Source organism: Dermacentor andersoni, chromosome 8 (assembly GCF_023375885.2).
Source record: "Dermacentor andersoni chromosome 8, qqDerAnde1_hic_scaffold, whole genome shotgun sequence".
Classification (NCBI taxonomy): domain Eukaryota; kingdom Metazoa; phylum Arthropoda; class Arachnida; order Ixodida; family Ixodidae; genus Dermacentor; species Dermacentor andersoni.
This window is the reverse complement of record NC_092821.1, coordinates 99,522,742-99,547,459: the sequence shown is the minus strand read 5'-3', so window position 1 is coordinate 99,547,459 and position 24,718 is coordinate 99,522,742. Positions and strand designations below refer to the sequence as shown.

Here is a 24,718-nt window from a genome sequence, read left to right as displayed (position 1 = left end):
GTATGTTCTTTTTGTTTTTCTCTCGTTCGAGTAAACTAGTTTCAGTTAAACGCTTGTGATGTCTAGGTATTCCGTGTCTGTTTGTTTGCCTCTCCATTAAAAAGGAACCGGTTCACAATGCGGGCTGCGCAAAAGACGCATGGATAAGAAATTGACGGCACGGACCACACCAGGGCCAAACCCTTAGATGATACTTTGAACTGAAGCTTCTTCTCATTTTTTTTTCGTTTTTGCCTAGTCTCCCTGGTTCGGCATGGTTGCCTGGCTGTCGAAGGAATAGTCTCACAATCTTTATTACTCTGCTGTGCGTAATGACTTTCAAAGATTGGCTGAAACGGAAAGGTACATAGCTGTAGCGCCTTCATATTTGACTTTACACTTCCACAGCTCCCCCCCTGTTCATTGTCGTTGAGCCTCGTTAGCTTGCCTGCACGTCCATGCCAGGCGTGACGCCCTAAAACGAGTCTTCTCGTCTTGTGACACGCCATCGCGCAGCCCATGGTCACGCCGCGCTCTCTGCGTTCGCCGTTCGCGCAAAAACCGCCGTGCAAAGCGGCGTAGCGTGAAGCCCCCACCGCGGCTCCCAACAGCGCTTCCTCTCAACGAGCTCCACGGGAGGCGAGGAAGACTGAGAGAGAGAGAGAGAGTGAGAGAGAGATGTCTGGACAGCGGGATAGTAGTCAACGGCCTCACACAGCGAGGCCCACCGCGTCACGGGTCGAAGCTCGCGTCACGAAGGCGTCCGGCGCCGACAGGGCGCGACGCGGAGCCAGCCACGGAGCCAAGCCACTGCCGTAGCTTCCTCTAAGTGTGCGTTTGGCCCTTTTCCTGTTTTCCTTTGTGCGGCGCCGAGGAAGCTGAACCCTCGGAGAAAGTGCGTGCTACCCGCTCGCTCTCTGTTTGTTCGTTTCGTTCTTTTTGTTGTCTCCCCATTCGCCGGAATGTTCTGCGGCGCAGCGAAGCGCGCGACAACGGGATGAAGTGGAGGAACAAACACTTTCTCGGTGAAGGAAGAGATGTCGTTTTTTTTTGCTTTGTTTTTTTCCGAGTCTGGGCCCGCTTGGGACCCTATATAGTGTGACCCACGCGGAAGAAAGAAACACGGTGCTGAAAAACGTTGACTGCTTCCGCCCCTGCTTTCACCCAACCATGGAAATGTGGCCTCAAGACGAGGGTGATCGTGATGGTTATGACGATCACGATAGCGATGACAGCTCTTTAATTTGACACGCACTCACTGTCGAGGAACGGCCGAGAAACAAGTGCTTGGAGGAAACGAAGTAACTGTGTAGTATATATATATATATATATATATATATATATATATATATATATATATATATATATATATATATCAAAACGTTTATTTAAAAGAAAAAAAACATGCAGAAAGCGAGTGGGTGGAGCCCCTAGTCCAGGGTAAATGCTGTCGTAATACGAGACGATATGAGTGGCAGAACTGGCAACAAACGAGTGCTGCGTAACTGAGTAATTCGACAAAGTGAATAAATTATTCCACTTGAATGAAGTACGCATAGAGAGGCAGAGAGACAATGAATTCAACGATTCATATCGCAAGTAATTTGGAGGAAATACAATGGCGACAGTAAAGAAAGAATTAGTTGACACGGTGAGCGTTTTGTAACTTGGAGGGAATCGCGTACAGCATTGGACACACCCCTGTGGCTAACAATACCTGGTGCCGAGACCCCAAGGGAGAGAAAGGCACAAACACTTGCATTCCAGCCAAGTTTACGAAGCCTTTTTCCTCTCTCCAAAGCTGAACGCATCACAAGTGTGCAATGTGCCCAAATGTACCGAATGAATTTTTGTGCGTTGCCAGTTTCACGGTATGCGACATTAGAAATGGTTAATGAGCGGTAAGAATAAGCCGAATCGAGGAGCTGGATATTAATTAACGACTGTAACCAGCTTACAGAAAAGGAATTCAAAGAAATCATGCAAGTTATCTGCCTTTATCTGCCTTTTTGTATGCATAACTAATACGATACACCTTGATCTCTCTAAAAACAAAACAAGAAATACACGTAAATGTAGAGCAATTTATTGGGTATGAACACTCAGGGACGTGGCCCCTCGCTCTGTTTAGCCCGGATGAATTCGTACCTGCGAGCTCGACTTTCATTGCTCCTGCAGTGCAGTGTACAGGATGAGAAGTTCATTTCATTTTCATTTCTATGAACTTTTCTATGAAGAGACAGAGGTCTGAACGCGAAAAAACGGAGGGGAAGCTAAATGCTAAATGAGCCGGACAGAGGCTTCTCTTCTGTACAGAGGAAAAAAAGAAAGCGAAGCATCGTGTAAAGGGTTTGAAACATGCGTGAATAAGTGAATGTAAAAGTAAATACAGCAAAAGTAAGTGACATCATCTTCAGGCTAAATGTCAAGCAGACGCACGTGCTTTGTGTTCATGTCGGGAAAGAAAGTGACGGTCATGTACCATTTGCCACTTGTGAGGTTGAAATGTATAAAGCACGTACACTTGACTGTCATGACGCGCGTGGAATGACGTTTCGAGTTAGCCAAGTAGGAGCGATAACGGCCGATGACACACAGTGTCGTTTCTGCAGCTGTAGCTCTCTCTCTCTGTCACAAGGATTAAGGCGGAGCGTGATGGTTGTCAAGTGAGGCCAGCCACATCCTGTGACCACTGCGGTGAAGTGGAAATGCTACGGTGAAGCAGCATTATGCACATAGACGCTCCCCTTTGCTGCCATTCTCGACAAGCTCGACCACCGACCTCTGAAGGAACCGACAATCTTTCAACGGAGACACGACTCTATATTTTATCAGCAGACTGTCTAAGCACTGTTGTGGTTTTCGCCATCTACTGAACTCGGTGGACGCCTTTGGTACTTCTCCTGTCTTTAATTTTTTTTTTCCTTTCTCCTCTCCTTGTCGTCTTCCTCCTTTTAAAACTTCTAACCTCCGTTTCAAAGATGCGCTCGCTGGCGTTACTTCGATGGTCAACATTCGATGATGTGTATGTGTGTGAAGTATTCGGCGAGAAGCGCTGGTTACGTTAGTTATTTAGACGAAATACAGGAAGGACAAAGACCGAGAACATCGCTTTAATAACAGACGTGGAAAATTAATGCGAATTAAACAGGCACATACGCCGCCCGTGGGAGCCGAACCCACGACCTTTGCATGGTGCCTGCGACACTCTATAACCAGTTGGGCTTCGAGCGACAGCTGATTTTCTATACGCGCTTTCCTCGGTATCGGTGTCTGTTGGCTTCCTCGGGTTTTGAATATAGCCGAGCCAGCTGTAACGCCTGCTTGTGGCTTCCCAAACGCGACTTTCATCCAGACTTCCTGACGAATGTGAGTCGTCGTTGCCAAATTTCGCATTCCTTTATTTGTTCGCGCTTTTTTTATTGCGACATATGCATGACGAGCCTCCTGCAAACAATTACGCGTGTACGCGGTGATCCGCTACGAAAAGGGGGGGGGGGGGGAAGGAACACGTCCGATGTGCATGCATGCATGCGTGCATGCGTGCGTGCGTGCGTGCGTGATCGTACGCGCTTGCATGCCTTGTGTTCGCGTGTCTCCGCGTTACGCGCTTTCTATGAAAGCGCATTATAGGGAGGAGACCTCAGCTCTAAGGTCGCGCCAAAAAAAAAAAAAAGAAACACTGCATAACTGTATGACCACCGTGTCGGTTGCTCAGTTGGCTGCTGCCACGTGACGAAACTAAGAAACGATGCCTTTTCCCCTCGTCACTGCACGCAGCTTTCTGCGACCAAGAGTGCGCTGTTTTATTACAGCGTGATTTTGAAAGATGGCTCGATGTACGGGGACGTTCGAGCACCGCGCTGCCAAGCGAGCTAGCGCCGTTGCGGCACCCCCGCGCTTGTTTCGTAGGCCTCAAATTTTCTGTGTTTTTTTTAAGGTTGCTTTTCGAATTTTTTTTTTCTATCTCATATGTGTTGTAGAATCGTACGTGCGGACGCGGGGTAGCGGCCGTGGACGACTGCGAATAGAGTTTTGTCCCCAGGCGGACACGGGGGGTGTCTTGATACCCAGGGCTGCGTTGACAAATGATCGGCGCATATTATTGCAATCAACCACGCGCTTCTTGCATGTGGAAATATTACATGCAGCAAGTGTGAAGGCTGGAATAATATTGGAACTCACTTAAGTATCCTTACGTGATTTGAATGCGAAAGCATTAGGACAATTATCTAATTAATTGGTTACGTCCGCGATACGTGATTTTGTACACCGTCAAGCATCCTTCACAACTCTACCTCAGTTGACCTTAATCCTCCTTTCTCTAATTTGTACCGCCTTAATCCACCCTAATGCACTTTAATCAAGTTTACACATCTTGTTATAATTTGTGTCATCCTTAATCCACCTTTAACCACTTTGATCCAGCTTAAACCACCTTGCTCTAACTCGTGCCAATTATTATCCATTTTAATCCACCTTAATCCACCTTGCACTAATTTGTACCAACCTTAATTCTCCTTAATCCGCTTTAATCCGCGCTCGTCCACTTTACTTCACCTTGATTCACTCTACTCCACCTTTAGTCACCTTACTCTAACTTCTAACTTTAATTCTGTATAACTAATGACGTCATAAAAGGCGCTGATGACGTCACTATCGATGATAATTTAGGGTACCACTCGTTGCCTACAATGCCGGCTTTTCTGCCTCATGGGACATATAATGCTTTCGCATTAAAACATATGCAAGATATTTAAATTCGATACTAAAAGGCCTCGTAGTGGCACGCTGGACGTCATAAACATTAACGTGCCGTCGCGAAACAGATCAGAACTCGCGGATGTCGCGTGGCAATAGGTACGATGACGCTGCTCTTAAAGAAAGGAAGGAGATGACACTTCGACAGACGCGGCTTGGAGAAACCGTAGGCCCTTCTCATATGTTGACACGACAGCGTGCATCGAACCTATATACACGGTGTCCCGACTATCATACACCAAGATTTAGAGATATGCAAATGCCACGTAGCTGGGCAGAAGAACCAAGATACTGTTGTTTGCCGTCGCTTGGAGATAGTCAGATTATTATTTTTTTTTTGCATTCCGCCTAATTACATGGTTAGTTTTATTAATTATTCAGCTTCTCCAGTATTGTAATTAGATGAAACGTGTCAATGATTAAATTCTAGAGCAACATAAAAAGCTCCCGATACAGCTTTCTGCTGCTGATTACGTGCTACGTGAAAGTGTTTTTTTCCGGGCGTGGAAGGAGCCCGCGAATATACACGCAATATTGCCGCCCGACTGGCCGCTCCGGGCACATTGAGCACCCCAGCGCGCTGCCACGTGCTCGCCGAGGCAGGATGTGCCTGGAGTGAGCTCCTGAACGACACTTCGCAGTGATATTGAACGGGGTTTAAATCTCTCGATCCGGGAGCTTAAAGAGGTGCGAAGTAATGCTAACGCAATTCTCTCGCGTTTGCCACTAAATCGCCGCCGATTTATTTTGCTTCTTTTTTTCCCCTTCCCCTCAAGTATCCGCAAAGAAGTTAGACCGCAGGGGCGCCTGCGTCAGCAGGCGTTTGGTGCGTTGCGACACCACGTACCCGAGCACACGAGGGTTGGACCCTCCCGCCTTCTCCTTTCCTCTCTCTTCATCTTTTTCTCCCCACACCCCTTTCCCTGTGCAGTGCTGTTGAGGTGTCCTCCTGTGAGAGACAGTTACGGCACTGCACTTATCTCTTCCATTCTCTTTAAAATCACTTCACGCCGTGGCAGGGGACGCGTTGCCGAGATATACGCTCGTCGGTTGTTGTGCGCGTTGCGCGGAGACGCAAGAAAGACAGCGTCACATGTGTCGCGAACGCATCGAACGCGGTCAGCGATTTTATGTATACGTGTTTGTGCTTGAGCTTGGATGGGCGTTCAAGAGTCGGTATTCACTCCGGGATCGGTGTTCCAACTTGCGCAGGTAGAGAGAACGGCTACCACATGCGGCGGCTCTATTCTGCACGGTGCGTGCAAGTGGCGCTAGAGCGGTGGATCCAAGGCCCGTTAGGAAAGCCATCGCCCTCGACTCGCCATTGATGAGACGCCGGCTCTTCCTCGGAAGGTGAGTTTACGTTTTTTCTCTCTCGTATGACTACAAGCCATGTGAATGTATGTGTTCGCGCACTCATGTGTGTGCGCGTGCGTGTGCGTTCGTTGGTTGGTTGGTTGGTTGGTTCGTTCGTATATTTGGAACGTGTGAGAACTCCTCGTAGTTGCCGAACAAGATGCCCACTACTTCATGGATTATGACATCGTCTGCTAGGGACTAGTTATTAGATTGTAGATATACGCAGATTGGCTTCTATATTTACGGATAAGAACTCCGAGCAGGCGGCTATATCTGGACGGCTTGAGTTTCTTAAGTCTCCGGGTACGCATTAGAGACGCTGCCTGCTACCGCTTGGTGGCTGACTTCGTTTGTGCTCCCCATCTTAAGTTTTCTTTCTGTCCCATCACCCTATTCCTTCCGCGCAATGTATCACCCAGAATTACATTTAGTTAACTTTCCGGCATTTGTGTTTACATCTTTTTGGTCTCTGTCTTGTAGATGAACAATGATTGCAGAGATTAGGAGCCTCTCAAGCACGGATAAAATTTTTGGTTATTGACGGTGACATCGAGCTGCACTTTTCGTCTAGTCTTGTTCATTTCGTGGTACCCACTGCTGCCCCTTTCCGAGTTCCTGTATGAGTGAGTGGCGTGACGTACGTTCTTATTTTTATTTGTCTCCTGTCCTTTGATCTCTTGTTATACAACCCTGCAGTGGCCTGTCATACCTTTCGGTCGACTGTATAGTCTATCCCTAGCCATCATTAAAGGCTTCTCTTACCAACGCGCACGTATTTTCACAACTGGTTTTTATTGAGTTTTCCTTCGGGTAATTTTTTTTTTTTTGGGGGGGGGAGGTACACGCAATTTGTGTACACGGTTGGTGGGCTATACGGTGTAACTGGGGTTGGGTGGTAGTGCGTGTTCAATAGACTGTTGCCCTAGGCTAGCGGTCTGGCATAACGCAGCGCCAACATAGCGCGCATGTCTAGCTCACAGGACGCAAATGCAAAGTATCAGATAGTTTCGTTCATTACTGTATACCTCTACCCGAGCCAACAATATGTGCACCGTTTTTGTGCCGCGATGTACACTTTCATCATGCTGTACAGGGAATGCAGGGGTGCACACACGTGCACTGCTTTGTCGGTAGAAGTTCCGCGCACTGTATACTTGCTCAAGACGGCACACCAATGCCGAGCGGAAAGCCGGGGGCAAGAGGTGACGAAAGCCTCGCCTACAAAAATATCGCTTTCTTTTCCTCAATAATCTGACAGGCTTTTCCGAACCCGTTTCACCTCAAACGGATATTCCCTGAAGTACACAAAGTACACAAAGACACGTGTAAGATGTGCAAACAGGACAGCTACACTCAAACACATGCTATGGGAATGTAACGCCCAAAGCACAAACGAGTTAAAAAAAAACTCCGAGACGCTGAGGTGGGCCGCCGCTCTGCGCAGCTCCGACCTCGGCGACCAACCCTGGGCCGTCCAGCAGGCCCGCGAGGCTTCGCTGAGACCAGATCTCGACGTCCCGTCGTGCGAGACCTGAACTCGGTTTCGCCAAAAGACCTGCCGGACAATTCAGTAAAGTTATTACCAGCCAAGAGAGGCTAGAGCAGCGAGCTGACCGTCGGCGTAGCAGAGGAACAAGCGCTCCGAGCAGTGCACGCACCAAACACTCACGCGCACAGCGGAGCGATCGACGCTGTGGCGCGAGACGAGCTGGACGCGTTAATACAGTCGCCGTTTTTTGCAAGCGCGCTGCTCCACTCACGGACGGTAGACGTTTCTTTAGCGTACACTTTCGGAAGGGCCCGAAATGCGTGTGCTCCACCACGCCGGCCGTCGCCTACATGCATCGGAGAAAGCGCCTCTTCTGTACACCAGTGCGTCATTTTTCACTGTAGGCGCTTCTGCAATGCGTGTATTTTTTGTTTTTCCATGCTCAACCAAAAGGTCGCGGCATGCAGAGTTCCAGGTGCCAAGGGGGGCGAAGCGACCCACAGCGTAGCCCTGGCGGGGCGGGAAGGGTGTGGTAATAGGTCGATGCGGCGTTAGGGGCCGCCGGACAATGAACAATGCCGCACCACGTACTACCGTCGCTTTATTTTATTTTTAATATATTAATTTGAAGGTAGCGCGAAAGTTCGTTCTTTATGGCTGGACGGAGCATGCGCAGAGCTGCGACTTCGGGAACCCTTCTTCCGCGGTATTTTCTTTCTTTTTTTTTCTTCTTTTTTCGCCAATGCGAAACCATCACAACTTGCGAGTTGCGCTGATTTTCAGCAACACCCGAAGCCGCTGTCAAAGACGGCCGCACTCGTCGCAGTAACGTACGCGTCTCCAGAATCTCTGCCTCGTCAACTTTTCTTTCGTTGCCACAGAAAACATGAAAGCGCGCGATCGTTGGTTCTATACCCGGTTCGTACATCTGTTGCTTTGCATGTTAACTCGTGTCGTACGGGCTGAAACCTTATACGGGGACATGACACTCTATCGATATTTTGTAGAGAAATTACTAGAGCGAAGTCTCGGAGGAAGTGTCTGCGAGATCTGCGTGCGTGGTAGTTCAGCCAGATTAAGGAATTAAGGCTGCTACATAGATTTGCTTAAATTTCTTTATTCTGGCTGAAAATCGCATCAGCCATGTATTTAAGTTATATTGTGCCCACGAAAAAAATTACAGACTGGAACCACGTTCCCGCATCCGTCGTTTCGCCGTAGATGCCGATGAATTCAAGAAATCCCTTATAAGAATTTATTGTAACGCTACCGTGCTCTTACATATATGTTTTGTTTTGCTCTTTGCTTTTTCACGCACTGCTCACTCCTCCCTTTAGTGCAGTGAAAGGAAATGAAACGAAGTGAAATCAAATGCCTGGGGACAACGGAAACTGATCACGTTTACGAGAACATTGCTGAATTGAAGAAACGATTCCCAATGATTATACTTGTGCACAGTGTAATCGCCTTCTGCACTTACTTAGCAAAGTATGGCTGCTTGGAAATTACGCCGATAACGGCACACAAAACGTAACAAATAACGCCACAAGAACGTCTCAAGGCAGAAGTACGAGCATTTGACAAGTCCATGTACTACACACACCGTTACTGTAATAACTAAACTTGCGTAGCAGCATGGTTTTGCAGTATACCTTTATAAGAAACTCCACAAGTGCTGTGCAGAGTACTGGACCAGTTGGACAATCGTACACTATCAGAACTCAAAAGCTTTAGGGTAGTACTCCCACAGAACATCCGCACTGAAGACCTTACTTGAGTTATTTGGTTCTTGCGGTCTGCGGGACTTCACGATAGACTTTAAGAACGACGCCTCCTACCGCTCTGTAGTGTATGCGGTTTGTTGGTGTTCGTCTCTATTTCTCTCTATCTCGCCCTTCCACTCTCCTTTTCTTTTTATCCCCCTTCACCCTTCCCCTCGTGCAGAGTAGCCAACGGGAACTGCCTCTGGTCAACCTCACTGCCTTTCTATGCACCTTTTTCTCTTTCTCTCCATGACCTAATAAACAGAGGCGTGACGATCGAAGTAACTAACGAACGAACGAGCAAACGATCGAACTGGAACGGCTCATTTCTCGTCTCATAATTGTTGTTTGCACTAAAAAAGAACTGTGTGGAGAAGCGCGAAAGTGCGATTCAGTCTCGATGTAAACCGCTTAGCGGCGATTCATTTCCGAAGGGTGCAAAACCAAGGCTGGGAGGGGGCGCATCGATCGCGAGGTGCTGTGGCTTCTGGAGATACAGTCACCCGCAAAAGTTTACGGGGCACGCGGGTTTCACGACGAACGTGGGTTTCTGCTGGATCACAGTGCAGTTCGCAAGAACTGCTACGGATCAAAGCTTTTAATTAAGGGCTACGCGCACAGGCGTCGCGGAAATTTGGCTCCTTCGCAAATCCCGCGTCTCGTAAACTTTTTGCGGGTGACTGTACATCTATATATACGACAGCGCCTCCCCCCCCCCCCCCCCCCCCCACACACACTCACACCATGTCAGGTCCTTCCTCGGCCGCATTCTTCACCGCCTATTGATTTTAAATGCTTCGACAAATTTCTTTGTCGCTTGCGCCGCGTTCTCCATGGACCCTGTATGCGGACGTCTCGCCATTCGACGGGGCATCGCTTTACGATAACGATTCTTAAAAGTCTCCTCGGGAGCCAGCGATGGCCATGAATAATTGCGGTGCCGCGATGCGTTTCTCTCTGGCCACGTGTTATCGGCATTCATGCGGCTGCATTAAAAAAAAAAGCTATCTTCTGTTCCGCTCAATGACCATGCGTCCAATCTTATACGGCTCGTTCACCAAGGAAAATGGCCGATTCGAGGAAGAGCCTTTATTTGCTGCCGGCTCGTTAAACTACGTGGAAAAAAAACAAACAACTATGTGCCTTGACGATCGAAACTTTGTTGTGAAGAAAAAGGGGCTCCTCGTGTAGCTCGAGTACTCTTTTTTTTTTTCAGGGTAATGAATTATGCTGTAAGGCAGGATAAATGTATATACCTACGCTGACGCAACTTCGACTTGCATGGTGCAAGGCAGCGGTTTTTTCCATCATTGCGATAGCGATGAAGCGGATACGCCAGGCGAATTTTGCCGCCGCTGTCGCCGCGGCGTACAGCGTGAAATCCAAACTTAATAAGACAGCGCCGCGTGTGGGGCAAGGAAAAGCGTGAGAGGGTGAGCGGAGAAGGATGGTGGCTTGATGCGCGCCGTCTTCCCGCGCGCCCAATGTTGGAGGTTACGTGATCAAGCGCGCGCTTCGGTGTGAGAGCACGTGACTCCTCCTGTAGCCTGGCCATGACTGCGCATAGGTGACTGCACGCGCTGGAGTGTATGCTCTCAGGGGAACATGCATATGATTACAGTCCGCGCAGCTTAGCGCACAGCCAGCCCCCGCGCCGCATCTTGGAGGCAACCTGCGGCGGGTGAAATGGTTGGGGCGATCCGAGATGGCTGGTGGCGTTACACGCGCTGTCTTCCCATAAGTGCAGTGTTGGAGCCCGCGTAATCTCAACTTTCGCGCACATGGCGGATGGAGCGGCAGCAGGAATCGTTCGCTCCCCGTTATTGCCGTCGCTGGTCGATCATGCCAGCGTCGTGACGAGAACTGATCGCACTCGTCGAGCGAGATCTGATCTCGTTTACCCATGCGCGCTTGACACCATGCTTGGTAATTTATTGAGAAATTGAGTGTTTACTTCAATTTATTACGGTTGATAAAATTACCCAGCCTGCTTACTGTAGTCGTCTAACACTTTCCGATCGTTATCAATGCTTCGCGTTTTCGGTGAAACTGCGACACATTTTTTGTGTAATGTTGTTGCCCTACACGGGTCACTCTAACCGAGAGAAAAGTTGAGCGCAGCTTTTTTTTGTTTGCTACTGACGATAGCGTAACTTGGGCGCCTTCAATAAACGTAGCGATAATAATGCAATACAGTATATCCTATCAACCAACGCTCACCGCCACGTAAAGCCTGTTGGGCTCTTTGTAACAAGGTGAGGCACAATTAAATTTTCATAGAATGACATTCGCATTCCATCTGAGTAGTTTCGTACCGCATAGGGTCATTTAATGTGGCCAGAGGAAAGCCACGTGCACAAAGCAATAAAACCGAGCATTTAAATATACTTCGAGATTTGAATGCGCACTCGGTCGAATCCCATGAGAAAACAGAAACCGGGGCCTCAGGTCGAGAACAACAAGTGTGTGCATGAATCAAAAGCGACCAGTTATGTAGATTTCTTCAATTACATTTCACTGCGAACTTGTGGACGTCGAGAACTTGTGGACGGCGAGAGAAATTAAGTTTAGCGATGAAACAGCTAGTTCTCAAAGTCTTGAAGAGGCACTACATCGCTTTTCTTTTTGTGTGCTACACCGTAATCAGTATATTCTGCAAACGGCAGTACTTTTTTTGCGATGTAGCATCTCTGGAACTGAAGGTCACAATATTTGTGAAAAATCATTAGTCAGAAAACGCAATAAATATACATGTGTGATCGGGTATTATAGCAATGAGGAACAACAAAAAATTACGTTTAGTTGGTAATCTGTATTCACCAAAGAACCTAGCATGATATACGTATGTTAATTGACAGTCACGCGCAGAACGTCTCGGCTTCGATAACAGCTCCATCACCGCGTAGTGTGAAACATCACGCGCTGACAGCTTACCATGTCGAGCTTACGTCGGATATGTCGGGAATGCGTTCCCGTGGTTTGTATATCCTTAGTCGCAGTAAATTCAGGCCGAAATTGGCGCCTGTGCTCATCATCTCAAATGTTGCAGAAAGGTGCTTGCGTAAAACCCTGGATGCGCACATATGTAGACGCCAAGTAATCGTCTTTCAGTTGCAGCGTGGTCAAGTAATTTACCGGCTCAGATCGACCGTTGGGAACAACTACGCAAAGAAATTGAGCTCAACACAACAGCTATTAGTCTCTTTGTGCGAGTGTGCGTGTTTCGTTCTTAGTTTTATATAGCAGTACAATAGCAAGAAGCCCAAGGATCCTATTCTGTCAAACCGTCCTGGTTTTTCACCGCGTATGGCATTTCGTTATGTAACATCCCGTGAAGCAGTTGGCTTAAACTATATAGTTAAGATCTCGAGTTTTACGTCCCAGAACCGCGGTATTATTATGATGATCGATGTAGTGAGGGGAGTCCGGAATAAATTTGATGATCTGGGGTTCTTTATTGTGCCTGTAAGTCAAAGTGCACGAGCATCTTTTTTGCATTTAGCGAGGAAGATGCCACAAAAAGAATGGCAAAACAAAGTGAAAAAAAAAACACGCAATACATCTATAGAATAGTAGAGTTTGTTGCTTTCAAGCTCTCTATATGTATTTTTATACGGCAAAAAGAAAGGAAAACGCTGGTCGTGTGGCGAGTGCACCAAAGGGGAGCTCCCTTAACGTTTCGCTTTCTAAAGCCGTGACACCGATGACATAAATGTGATGTCGCAGGCCTCATCAAATTTTTGCCTTTTCTGACTGCTCTTCCACGGGAGAAATCCTTAGTTGAGTCGATGCTTACTTTCTCAGCTTTTTGTAGTGTCGTTATTTATTCTTTGCGCAATTCAAGGCGGGCGAAGATAATTTTTTTTTCGTGCACGAATCGAATACGAATCGTAAGTATCGCATCTCAAATCGATAATCGGACAGCCAAACTCAGACGCACATATTTTTGATATAAATATTTATTTCGGTATAATTAATATTTATTTCGGTATAAATAGGTACCATGCTTGTATTATTATTATTATTATCATTATTATTATTATTATTATTATTTGTTTTGGGAACTTATACATTTGACAGGAAAGGGAAAACGAGGAGCAGGCTGGCAACTGCCACGGGAAGGTGCACGACGGCTGCCTACTCTTCAGGAAGGAGGAGACGGAAACATAGAAATCGAGATAGGAAGGAGGGGAGAAAAAGAGAAAAGAAAGAAAGCAAGATGATCAAATGTAAAAGAATAAAGGAGAACACGCACAGCGCAGGTCACACGCAGTAGAGCTCGCCACGGCAGGTCACGTTACTAAAGAATGTTAAATATAAGAAATTGCGCTAACTAGTGAAATGAACACAGCCTACCAAGGCAGACGAATACCATCGCTTTTAAATACAATACCACTAACACAAACCAGGCTGCAAATAATTTTGTTGGGAATGGATGGCTGCAGTATTGCTAGCTTTCCAAAAAGCCTAAATTAGTGGTCTTCAAACAGAAATTGCGGTAAAAAAATAAAACAAAATGAAGCTGCTGAAGGATTTGTATGCCTTAGATGTACAAAGGCCCGTTTCAAGGAAAGCATCACTGGCTGTAAAAGATCAAACCTACATGACTAGACTGCAGGAAACACTAAATTACATACTACACGCAAAATTCACAGGTTTTATGCAGGCTACCACCGCGAAACTATAAACACAGCTTGCAGTAACCATTTTGTTTGTTACTCCTATTGCTTCAAAACCTTTTGTCTTTGTTTCACATATGATAATTTGCGAATACTTCGTTTAGCAGATAGAGAACAATAACTCGAGTTTAATAGTCAGGTATAGCAAAGTATTTGTTTAGTTTCGGTATTCGAAAGTACCGAATACGGATACGTATAGTTAGTAATCGTTATTCTTATTGGAAGCTTCGAATATTCACGCATCCCTACTTATTCATCTCATGCATTCATTTCATCTCGTGCCATCATCCTATTGACTACTCATAAATATACATCGGTATGAAGAACCTGCCGTCGCAGTTTTAATATTCCGAAACCTTCGATTTCTTTCGAACTAACCAGAAAAAAAAAACGACAACACACCTATCACTCTATAAACTTCAATATACATAACTTTCTGTTTTGGTTTACGAATACGCTTCCAGTGTGCCATCGCTTCTTCAAGGAATAACTGGTGTACTGTTCTATATTCTCCTGATATATATATATATATATATATATATATATATATATATATATATATATATATATATATATATATATATATATATATATCTTAAGTAATCTTATTTAGTTCCCTAGTTCTAGAATAGGTAGCAATAATCTTACATTCGAAAGTCATATTTTCCTTAGTTCACCTGCGAGTACACGCTTGAGATATTCTTTCCTCTCTACGGTATTAATTCTTTCGGAGAAACGCCTTATGGATTTCCTCTTATAGCTTCGTGCTTCTCTCAAGTGGATATCATCCCCCCCTCTTACCCCTCTCCCCCCCTCGCTTTCCATTCGCAAGTGGCGGGGATTCAATTCAGCTTATACACTTACGCATTCGAGAATTTCGAGGCCCGCGCGAGGCCTCCTTTAGAGCTTGATGGATTGGGGCTCTAGCCACGCGCCTACTTTCCTTAGCGCCCGCGAGCCGACAACCTGCTCTAAATTCCGGATCGTTCGCAGATGCAGCCACTCGTGCCATTAGCATATATCGGGCGCTTACGCCGCACCTGAGCCGAGGCACGAACATCCGTGGTCGAGCCGCGAAACGAATGCAGATGCAATAGTGCGGCCTTTGGCGAGGCTAGCTCTCGAAATGTAATACAACTGTCGCGAAAGCTAGGGAGAAAGACGAAAGCCCTTGGGAGATGATGGGTTTGAGCTGTTCCATCTTAAGTTGGGCCTGTAGTGGGTGGCATTATTGTCGACAGTTGCTCCATCTTAAGTAGGTGACAGCATTGCAACGTGGCGCCTCAACATATTCTAAGGTGTTGTTCTCAGCGGGGCACGTAGAAAGATGTACGCAGGGACATAGGCTCGCACTTTTCCCACTGACAGTCGATCAGGTCTTCAAGCTTATTTGGAGGAGGATGATGATGATGATGAGGTGGAGGAGGAGGAGGAGGAAAAAAAGCTTTATTCTGGTCCTGTACAAGGTGTTGCCACCTGCCTGCCATTACATATTATCTCGCACTTGGGCCGCCGTAGCAATGGTAGTGTTTCTTGTAATTGGCGGGCTTCAGTTTTTGGCTCGATTAGAATGCTATGTAATTCATATTCAATGGCAGAAAAAAAAAAGAGTTATCGAGCCCGGAGGAGATGTCGTGAACGTCCGTTACGTAATGGTGACTTGTTGCGGTGAAGTTCAGGGCGGTGTCACCACGAGTGTTTTCATTTCTTGCTTCTTTATATGGGTTAACAAGTCTTCTCTCGCAGTAAGAGTGAGTTTATTCGTATTAGTGAAGGGTAATTCACTAATGAAGGTCAGTTCTTTTTTTATTCTTTTCAGCGTCCCTTCAACTATACTAACGGAGATATTGGTGCCCGTAGGTGGCACCAGCTACTCGCTGACCCAGCGACACGAGTTCTAAGGTTCACGTACAAAACAAATGTTCCTCGGAGTTCACAAATTATCCTCCTTGTTAGTGCGACGCGTTCAACAACGTTCAAAGACGATAGACGACGCGGACGAAGCGAGTGGACACACATACAAGCGCTAGCTTCGACAGATGGCTGTTGAGCTTGGACGCCGTTGTTTCTTTTTCGGTGGTTGTAACTTGTCCTAGCGTTCGATGGCGTAAAACACCCGTTGTAGTCTCGTACCCTGCACTGCTAAGCCGCTCGAGTGCCGGTTAAGAGCCCTGTTCGGGGCAGGGGACGGGGGGGGGGGGGGGGAGGGGGGCGACGACACGTGGCCCATACACAACAGTCGGTGTTTGGAAAAGGCCGATTTATGAGGGCCTAGGGCCCACATCGAAACTCCTGTGCCCGCTGCTGGATCAGACCAACAGGCCCGCGGGATTCTCAGTCTCCATTTTTTGGCTGTCGCTTGCTAGTCTGTGCCTCATCAACTATATTTTTTTCGTTTGGTTTCCTTGTTTGCACTGTTTTCTTGAACGCCTGTGTTGTGATGTGAGGAAGGAAAAAGAAGGATAGAAATAAACAAAGAACGACGTGATTGAAAAAAATCGATTTGCCGCGCCTTGATTGGAAGGGATTGCCCCTCGGACAGAGAATAGACGCTGATTAGAAAACAGAGGCAAGAAAAAAGGAGCTGATGTTTCGAAACAACCAAAGTTGACGCATCGAAGGAAACGAAAACAAAGAAGGCAAGAACATGACACGAAACGTGTAGGAAACAAAGCAGCAGCTCTGGGGAGCAATCCATTCGCTGTATCACATCGAACAGAAGGCATTTCGCCCAGCGGCAGCGTCTTCACCGCGGGCATCTTTTTTTTTTTTTTTTTTTTTTTTTGCCGTCTGGTACTCGCTAGGACTCTCTCTCTCTCTCTCTCTCTCTCTCGGAGTTATGAGTTGCTTCATTCCCCTCCTGTAGCACTTTAATCTGACCCCACCCTCACTTTTGACCGGTGCAAACAGAGAGGAGATCTCGCGGAATGGTGCGCGGACTGTCGGGATACGACATCGACAAATGGAGGGGAGAGAGGAGGGAGTGGGGGAATGGGAGTGAGACCACCTTGCGATGGCGCCAAGATGGATCGCTGCACGGGGAGAGGTGAAGCGGGAGAGGGTGCTCACTCCACTACAGCGCGGTGGCGATCGATAGCGACATCGCTCTCCCTTTCGCTCCTCCAGCGTTTGAAGGAGTGCGCGCTGGCGGACGTGTTCTGAGGACCTGTCGTCTGGACAAATGGTCGGGCTCGCAGTTCATTCGGCCTGTTCCCCATCTAATATACAATGCGTCTCTTGTGTATAAGTTCGCCATATTGCGGCGCGCATCTGGCCGTCTTGTCCTCGCGGTTTAGTCGCTTCGTGTTTTGTACGCACTGCCGTGAACGCTGTGGACAGCGGCATGGGAGTGCAGAAGATGGAGCGATGCGTTTAGGGCAGTTTGCAGGCGTATGACTGAGTGACCCGTCCGTAAGAGTTCGGTCGCCATGGCGTTCTTCTAAATGGCGACGGGGTAGCGGATCCGATTCGAGGTCCCCGCGTCCGCGTTTCTTTGGGATTGGAATGCATTAGCCATCGTGCATCGCGAGTACTTTGCACGGTAAAGCACACACAGCCATGGCGGTCAAGTTGAGCCGAGCAACACCACTGTGGTGCCCGTTTCGTAACCGCGAGCGTTATTTGCGAGCGTTTAAACCTCGACGGCGGTTAATCATAGGATTCAGTTATGTGAAACAGGATAGCGGTATTGGAGGTTTCTGGGAAGGTCTTCGTCCTTCGGTTAAGCGAATCAGGACAGTGATGCCTTGCAGGGCTGTTTGACTCAGCAACACTGCTTATTAATGCCGATAGCGTCAAGGGAATGAAACTACGGGCTTTTCATGTCAAGGATGCTATCTCATTTAGTTAGTTAATTAGTTAGTTAGTTAGTCAGTCAGTCATTTACTTAGCTAGTTAGTTGTTAGTTAGTTAGTTAGATAATTAAGCACTCATTTGCTGCCATCCATCCACTATTTCCAGCTCTGCGTACGCATGCGCTGTAAAAGTTAAGTTTGGTGTGATTTCCTCCCGGTATCCAGGATGCGTGTGTCAGTCGTAGGTCCAGCATTTGCGGTGTGCGCTTTTCTGCCTCTTGTGTTGCGTCCGATTGCACAGGTCACGCGTCTCGCAGTTCCTTCGTGTCTTCATTCGCGGGTCCGGTGGTGGTTAGCTTTTGCGTTTCAGGAGACGCTCGGCAGGCAACTCGAACATATGCATCGAAAAAAAAAATATATAACTTCAGAAATTTACGGCAAAAATAGCCGTGAACACGGCAGATAAGTTCTGCAGACTCCCGCAAGGTGGAGGGAGGTTCATGAAGGAAAAATGTCATCCACCCTATTGTAGAACGAAGTCAAAACGGAAATCCATATTGGTTTGTGGCTTTGTGCTTGCGAATGACAATATTTTCTGTCACAAAAGTACCCATGTCGACGCGTCCGCTGAAAGATTCAGTTAGAGGGCGCATTGGCTTCTACGACATCCGCGGCAATCCTCTGAAACGTTTCCTGAGAACAAAGGAACCACTATTATTTGTGCCAGTCTTTCGTGTGTTTATTTTTACGTGTACACACAGTGTCCGTATGCGGTGTCTTCTATTCTTCTTCCTGGACTGCCGCGGACTACCCGAGTCACTGCTTTCAACCAATGCGTGTGTACGTATTCGCAGCGTCCAGGCAGTCTTTCATGAGCAGATGGGGGACAACAAATCCAACATAACACCGTAAAAGTTAACCTCAAATTTGCATTTACAACGGGACCGCAAATTGAAGATAATACCATAAAGGTTATCAAGTTTCCTTTGAAAATGGGCGCATTTCCTTATTCGTGCTCTGCAGCAGGAAAACGTTCCAAGAGGGAATTATTTATCGCGAGAACTATAGATAGGAAATAACAGTGAACGAGTTTCTGACTGGCACGTTTGCTACGATCGCTGTTTCAAGTCTGATTTCGTTTGACATTTTACATCGCTACAGAGAATGTACGCGAAACAAGTGACTCGCATTTGTACGTAAACAAAAGGACGGGACGGGCCTGTCCGTCCGGGACTCAAAAAAAAAAAAAAAAAAAAAAAGAAAACGATCGCGCGTGTTTGAGGGAAACGCGTATGCAGTAATTGCTTCGCATTCGATAACTTAAGCAAGGTTCTATTGTTCTTTCTTTTCTGTGCGCAGTTTAAGCATATGCGCAGACGGTTGAGCGGATTTATACGATGGCGTAGTGTTTCGCGTGCGTGCTGCAAGTAACGTGAGCTCCCGTTCTGTTATAGGCTTGGTGACTCAGAATCGTGGCTGAGTGTGCAAGGCGAGTAACGCACTACCTGCGCGTGTAACAATGTAACTTGTGTGGCGTAAATGCTTTCGTTTTATAGCGCAGAATAAAAAAAGAGACCTTTCACGCGTTTTCGCATAAAGTGTTCGACTTTGTTCTGGGTTAGCTCAATTAGTCCAACCCTATTCAGGGCGTAAACGGATTAGGCCATGCGCGCTACACCGAACGAAATTAGGCAAGCCAGGGTACATCATTCACGCAGAGCTCGGCGAATGGAAGACGTGATGGCCAGACAAGCACCTCTGGAAGAATTAAGGCTTTTCGTTATGTTGTGCGTTTAATTCGGCTCGTAATGCTGATGAGCTGTTGCCTAAGCGCTGGAGCAATGAGCAGTACGTGTCGTCAAAGAGGTGTAATTGACGGTCGCGCTCTCGCTTGAGCCTTGCTTCGCTATTCCGAATGAAAAAAATATGTAACCCAGCAGAGCTAAGCCTTTGAACCATCACGCTATTGTGTCGACTGTATTAAAAAGAGAAATATTGCGGCAGAACTCGTCTCACGATGTTTCTAGATGGTAATGTAATAGCATTAATGTAATAGCATAAACGATGGATGTTTGAAGTCACGTTTATTTAACGTATGTGGTGGTCATTCTGAGGCTTCCGAGGCTTGTGTTGATTCAGATTTGTGCGACATAACCCGGTATCGCCCCACTTCTCTGTGACACTCGCATGTAAGGGTCGCCCATGAGCTTGGCGGCATGCTGACGAGTGTTTGACGCCGACGTATACCGATGACGATGGAATAACGAAGCATAAACGACAAAGGCGGTATGGCGACGGCGGCATGATGACAATGAGAGGACGATTCTTAAATGATTAAGATGGTGTAACGCCTACGGCAAGAGGACAATGGGATGACAATGGCGGTACGACAATTAGATGACGAAAAGTAGGTTTTAATGAAGGGACAGAAGGAGAGGTCGGCTTAGAGAGCGTGCCTCTAACCTGCTACTCATCAGTGCGGTGAGGTGAAGGGGGAGATACAGGGAAATGTAGGTGGCAGGTGATTACTTTATGGTACAATATACACGTTGCCTGATACGCGGATGCGCGCTTTGGACGCAATACGCGCAGGTGTAATCTTGTCCACGCAAAAACGTTATGGCGCAAACACACTTCGCACTGCCTTCACGTCTAATAGGTCCTTGAGACGACCGTCCAAGCCAGTCTCACATAGAAAGTTGAAGAGCGATATTATGGTGCGTTGGTATGGTCAACTCTTCTCCACCCGCCTAAATTGTTTTCTTCCGAAAATGGGCGGGAGTCCAAGTAGTCAACACTAAACTTAAGTATTCCTTCGCTCGGCCGTATATTGAGGGCAGACGCTAGGTATGTGAGCTATTGTCTCGGGAGTGGAACAGGCGCTACAGTCAGGGGGTCCCGTTCTCGTCCGATCTTGTGGAAGTATCGGTGAGCGTACGCCACAGCGAGCCGTAATCGACGGATGAATGTTTCCTGGCCTCTCCGCAACCGAAGTGGAAGCCGCGTAATCGCAAACCGGCGTCAAGTCTATGGAGGCGCTCTTGCCGATGTTCGGCGTTGTCCCATTCTCGCGCCATTTATAGAGGCTTTGATGGAGGTATGGAGCAAGGCGTTGATGTCAACCAGATGAAGTTGCAATGACGACAATCGCACGTCCGCGACGGCATGACAAAGATGGTGTAACAATATATTCACGATGGCGGCTCTCCGACGACGATGGCGTGACAGCGACGGCACAATTGCGATTGAATGACGACGGCATGCATACGATAGAATGACAAAGAAGGAATGACGTGGATGCATTGTCGAAAGCGGTACGACGACAATGGGATGACCTTACTGGAGTGATGACGATCGTAAAACGACAGCGTGACGGAACTCAAAGCACTTTCTTGAATTTCGGTTGTTGTGGTGCATTGAACGTTCTCAAAATTTCACAGTTTTGGCCTTCGGCTCTTTCAGAATTGAATGCGGTCGATCTTTATCGACTAAAACCTTACAAGGCATGAGCAGACGCTGTTAGAATCGGTGACGTCACGGCTGCTTGGAGCGGTGACTTCAAGGAGCTGTCGTTAGTCGTCTTTAGTCGTAATTAGTTTTGGGCTCTTTTCAGGCTTTCGTTTCTCAAGAGTGAGAGTGGAATTATCGACATTATATAAGGGTAATCTACTAATACTGGTGAGATAATTTTTCTCTGTAGTTTCCCTTTAACGTTTCAATACCACCGCTCGAGCGGTAAGTTTGTTTCTTGTAGTATGTAGCTTGAGATCTTGCAAATGGGGCCGCAGTTTGGATTTGCATGCATTGCCGCATATGCCATCTCTGTGGCGTCTCCGTTGCTTTCCTCACGCGAAGACATGATCCAGTGTATCATAAAACAATAGCAAAGTATTAAAGCTTGTGTCACAGATCTGCGACCCCTTATAAAAATGACTATTGAACTGTTGCTGGCTTACTATTGGCTCAATAACCTTTCAATTATGCCTCGACAGGTATCGAAAACACACAACATTAACTCAAAAATAAAGCTGTTGAGTATTTTGCAACAATAAAGCCGTTGACTAAATGTTGTCGACTTGTTATTGAATAATATTGAGTGTTATTGAGCAATTGTTGAGTTGTTCACAACTGGGATGAGCTAATCGTGGGCACTCACCTTTGAAATCTGGTTTCAGCTCCCGTTCTTTCTGGTATTTTATAATTAGCCCACCTCCCCCATGGCGCACAAGCGAAATCGGACTTGCAAACGAGCAGTTGGCCGCGGCGTGGGCTGAAAAACCGCACGCAGCATTTCTAGCCAACGTGGTAATGACGGTGATCGTACGGTGCTCTTCCCTTTGCAACGGGCGGACGTGGAAATTAGGTAATGTAGCGCAAAACCCGGTGTATCGCGCCACGTCGTAGACGCAGTCTTGGAAACAAGCTGAAAAACGTTGCACCGACAGCTGGTCGAACGTACCGCGAATCTTGAGACACACTTGTTTTTTACGACGCCTCATCCAGATAAAAATGTAGCCCAATAATATCCACACAACCAACTCATCTAAAACATGGCCAAACGAAAATTTAAGTACAAGAGCACCGACTTTTGGGCTAGTTGGTTACGCATAGCAGGTCACGGTCAAGCGCGCATAAACAGGGACAAAGTGAGCGGCAGACGGCACAGTAAATTTAGGGAGCGCAGTTTGGCTACTGGATCTGGCAACACTGCGAGGCAGATCGCGTATGTCCCGTACGCTCTTGATACACGATTAAACTCTCGGATGCGGGTCTTTTTTATGTTTAGGCTAGGCAGCATTTAAATTAAGACAGCTTATTTTGTGATTTAGCTAGGGGGTGTTTATAATTAACCAGTTTATGTTCCCTGCAGGAAGAACCAACGAACTCCAATTACCGCTGTCTTCCACCAGCTGACCCCGTCGTATGCCGGGTAACTTAATGTAATCACAGACACACCGTCTAACACAGCCGTGCGCAACAGCTCTTGCCTTCCCTTGACACCCATTTTGCATAACTGTAATAAATAAAACAACAGTTATCCGCCGTATGCATTACAGCTCCTTTCTTTTTTCTCCTCTTGATGTGGGCGAGAATATCGGCTTCAACCCGTTTTTTATCAATTTCATACCGCCTTATCGTTACCATAGTAACGTTTTTCTTTATGATTTCTTCCAATACTACCGCGGGAACTTGTACAATGGCACGAATCGAGTTGGGCTTCCCTGCAGGGGTTGCGGAATCGACGCGTGGTGCAGACGGCAGCATTCGCGAACGCGGAAGGCATACCCGAGTGGAAAGTAACACGGGGGGGGGGGGGGGGGTTAAGAGTGTGGTCGCTAAATTGAAGGCCACCGTGGGAACCCCCCGCGCGTTGGAGAGACGGCAGAGGATTCCGCGGCCCGGCGTCAATCAGGCACTACTTCCCCGCCGAAGGCCGCCACTTAAACACCGCTCCTTGTTTACCGCTTAACCGCGCGCGCGCGCGCGCGCGCCATTCGCGGTGGGTGTCGACATCGGCTCTGGCGCCAGCAAGCGATGCCAAGACGCTTCGTATGGGACGAGAGAGGGCAACGATGTATAAGATTGTTAGCGACGTTGACCACGGGGTAACCTTTATGGTTGGCTGCCCTGCACGGGATGAAAGAGATAAGGGAATGCACAAAGACGGGAAAAGGGGGGCAGCGCAAATGAAGTGAACCAGGTGCACTTGCGAGTGGTGCAGGCACGCGAAATGCGACAAACGAGGTTCCCGATCACGTTGTGAAGCCAGTAGACAACGAGGCCAAGGAAATCGTCGCAATCGCCGTCGTCATCGTTATACTTGTCCACTCAGGACGAAGGCCTCTCTCAGCGGTACACGATTGCACCAATTAGGACCCCTTTAGACTTTACGGGGCTCACGCAATGTCACACCGCGCTTCACAATTTGTTTCGAGAGTTTTGACGAGCACTTGCACGTTTCTGGCGCAAGTCTGCCCGTGTGCTAGCCGCTACCGGGAAAGGCGCGTCACCGCTATCGCCACGGAAGACGGCCGATGCACGTGGCACGGGACTCAAGTTTTTCTTCAGCGCAGTTTATGATCATTGCAGGACTGAGGCATCTCGATCCCGGCGATCTCCAATTTCGCCTGCCTTAGTGCTCAGCCGACTCTGGCCTACGCATCACACTACGCGCATGGTTGTCTTCCAAGTTTTGTTTCATTCCTCGACTGTGCCTTCTTGCCCTTCGCAGCCGTTCTGTGACTATATTGAGCATACCACGGGATTTATGCCCTACGGATTACGTGGCCTGACCAACTCCCATTTTTTTACTCTTAATCTTTACTTCATTACATCGCCTACCCCCGCGTATACCTCCGCGTGCTCATTAGTCACGCCCTTTACACACTAACACGCGTGTTCGTGTGCATTTCACGTTCGGATAGAGTTAAGCGTTCTGCTATACAGAACGCCTGCGTAGTTGCCCCAGTGGCTGGTGCACTGGCTACATCTTTATTTCGATCCGCCACGGCGCCTCTCTCGGCGGCTATACGGCCGCGGGTTTGTTTTCCCGCGACGAGCTGCGCTTATACGCAACCAATTGCACCGTCTCTCATAGCGCGTAAGTTGCTTTGGCATCACACGCCAGGCTTGAATTTCATTCATTCATTCATTCATTCATTCATTCACAGAGTGAAGGAGTAGTAGTTTGTGCAAACGGGGGAGTTCATACAGTTACAAAGAAGGTAAATAAAAAAAAAAATAAACAGGCACCCAATACTATTAACAGCAACGAGCAGGCCAAGAGCAAAACATTTCTTTTTTTCGTTTTTTTTTTGTTATATCAGCCGACAGGATCCATAATTTTCTTAACGCTCCTTTTCTCTCTAGTGAAAGCCTCTTCACAAACAAACA

At 47.4% G+C, this 24,718-nt stretch overlaps 1 protein-coding gene across 1 annotated transcript in view; it reads left to right on the top strand.

The window, feature by feature from the left end:
- LOC126529301 (uncharacterized) overlaps positions 1 to 24,718 on the top strand; it is a 220,187-nt gene that overhangs the window by 92,935 nt on the left and 102,534 nt on the right. The window contains exon 2 of the mRNA XM_050176903.3: positions 5,953 to 6,093. The gene's annotated coding sequence lies outside the window, so the exon portion shown is untranslated. The remainder of the gene's footprint in view (positions 1 to 5,952; positions 6,094 to 24,718) is intronic.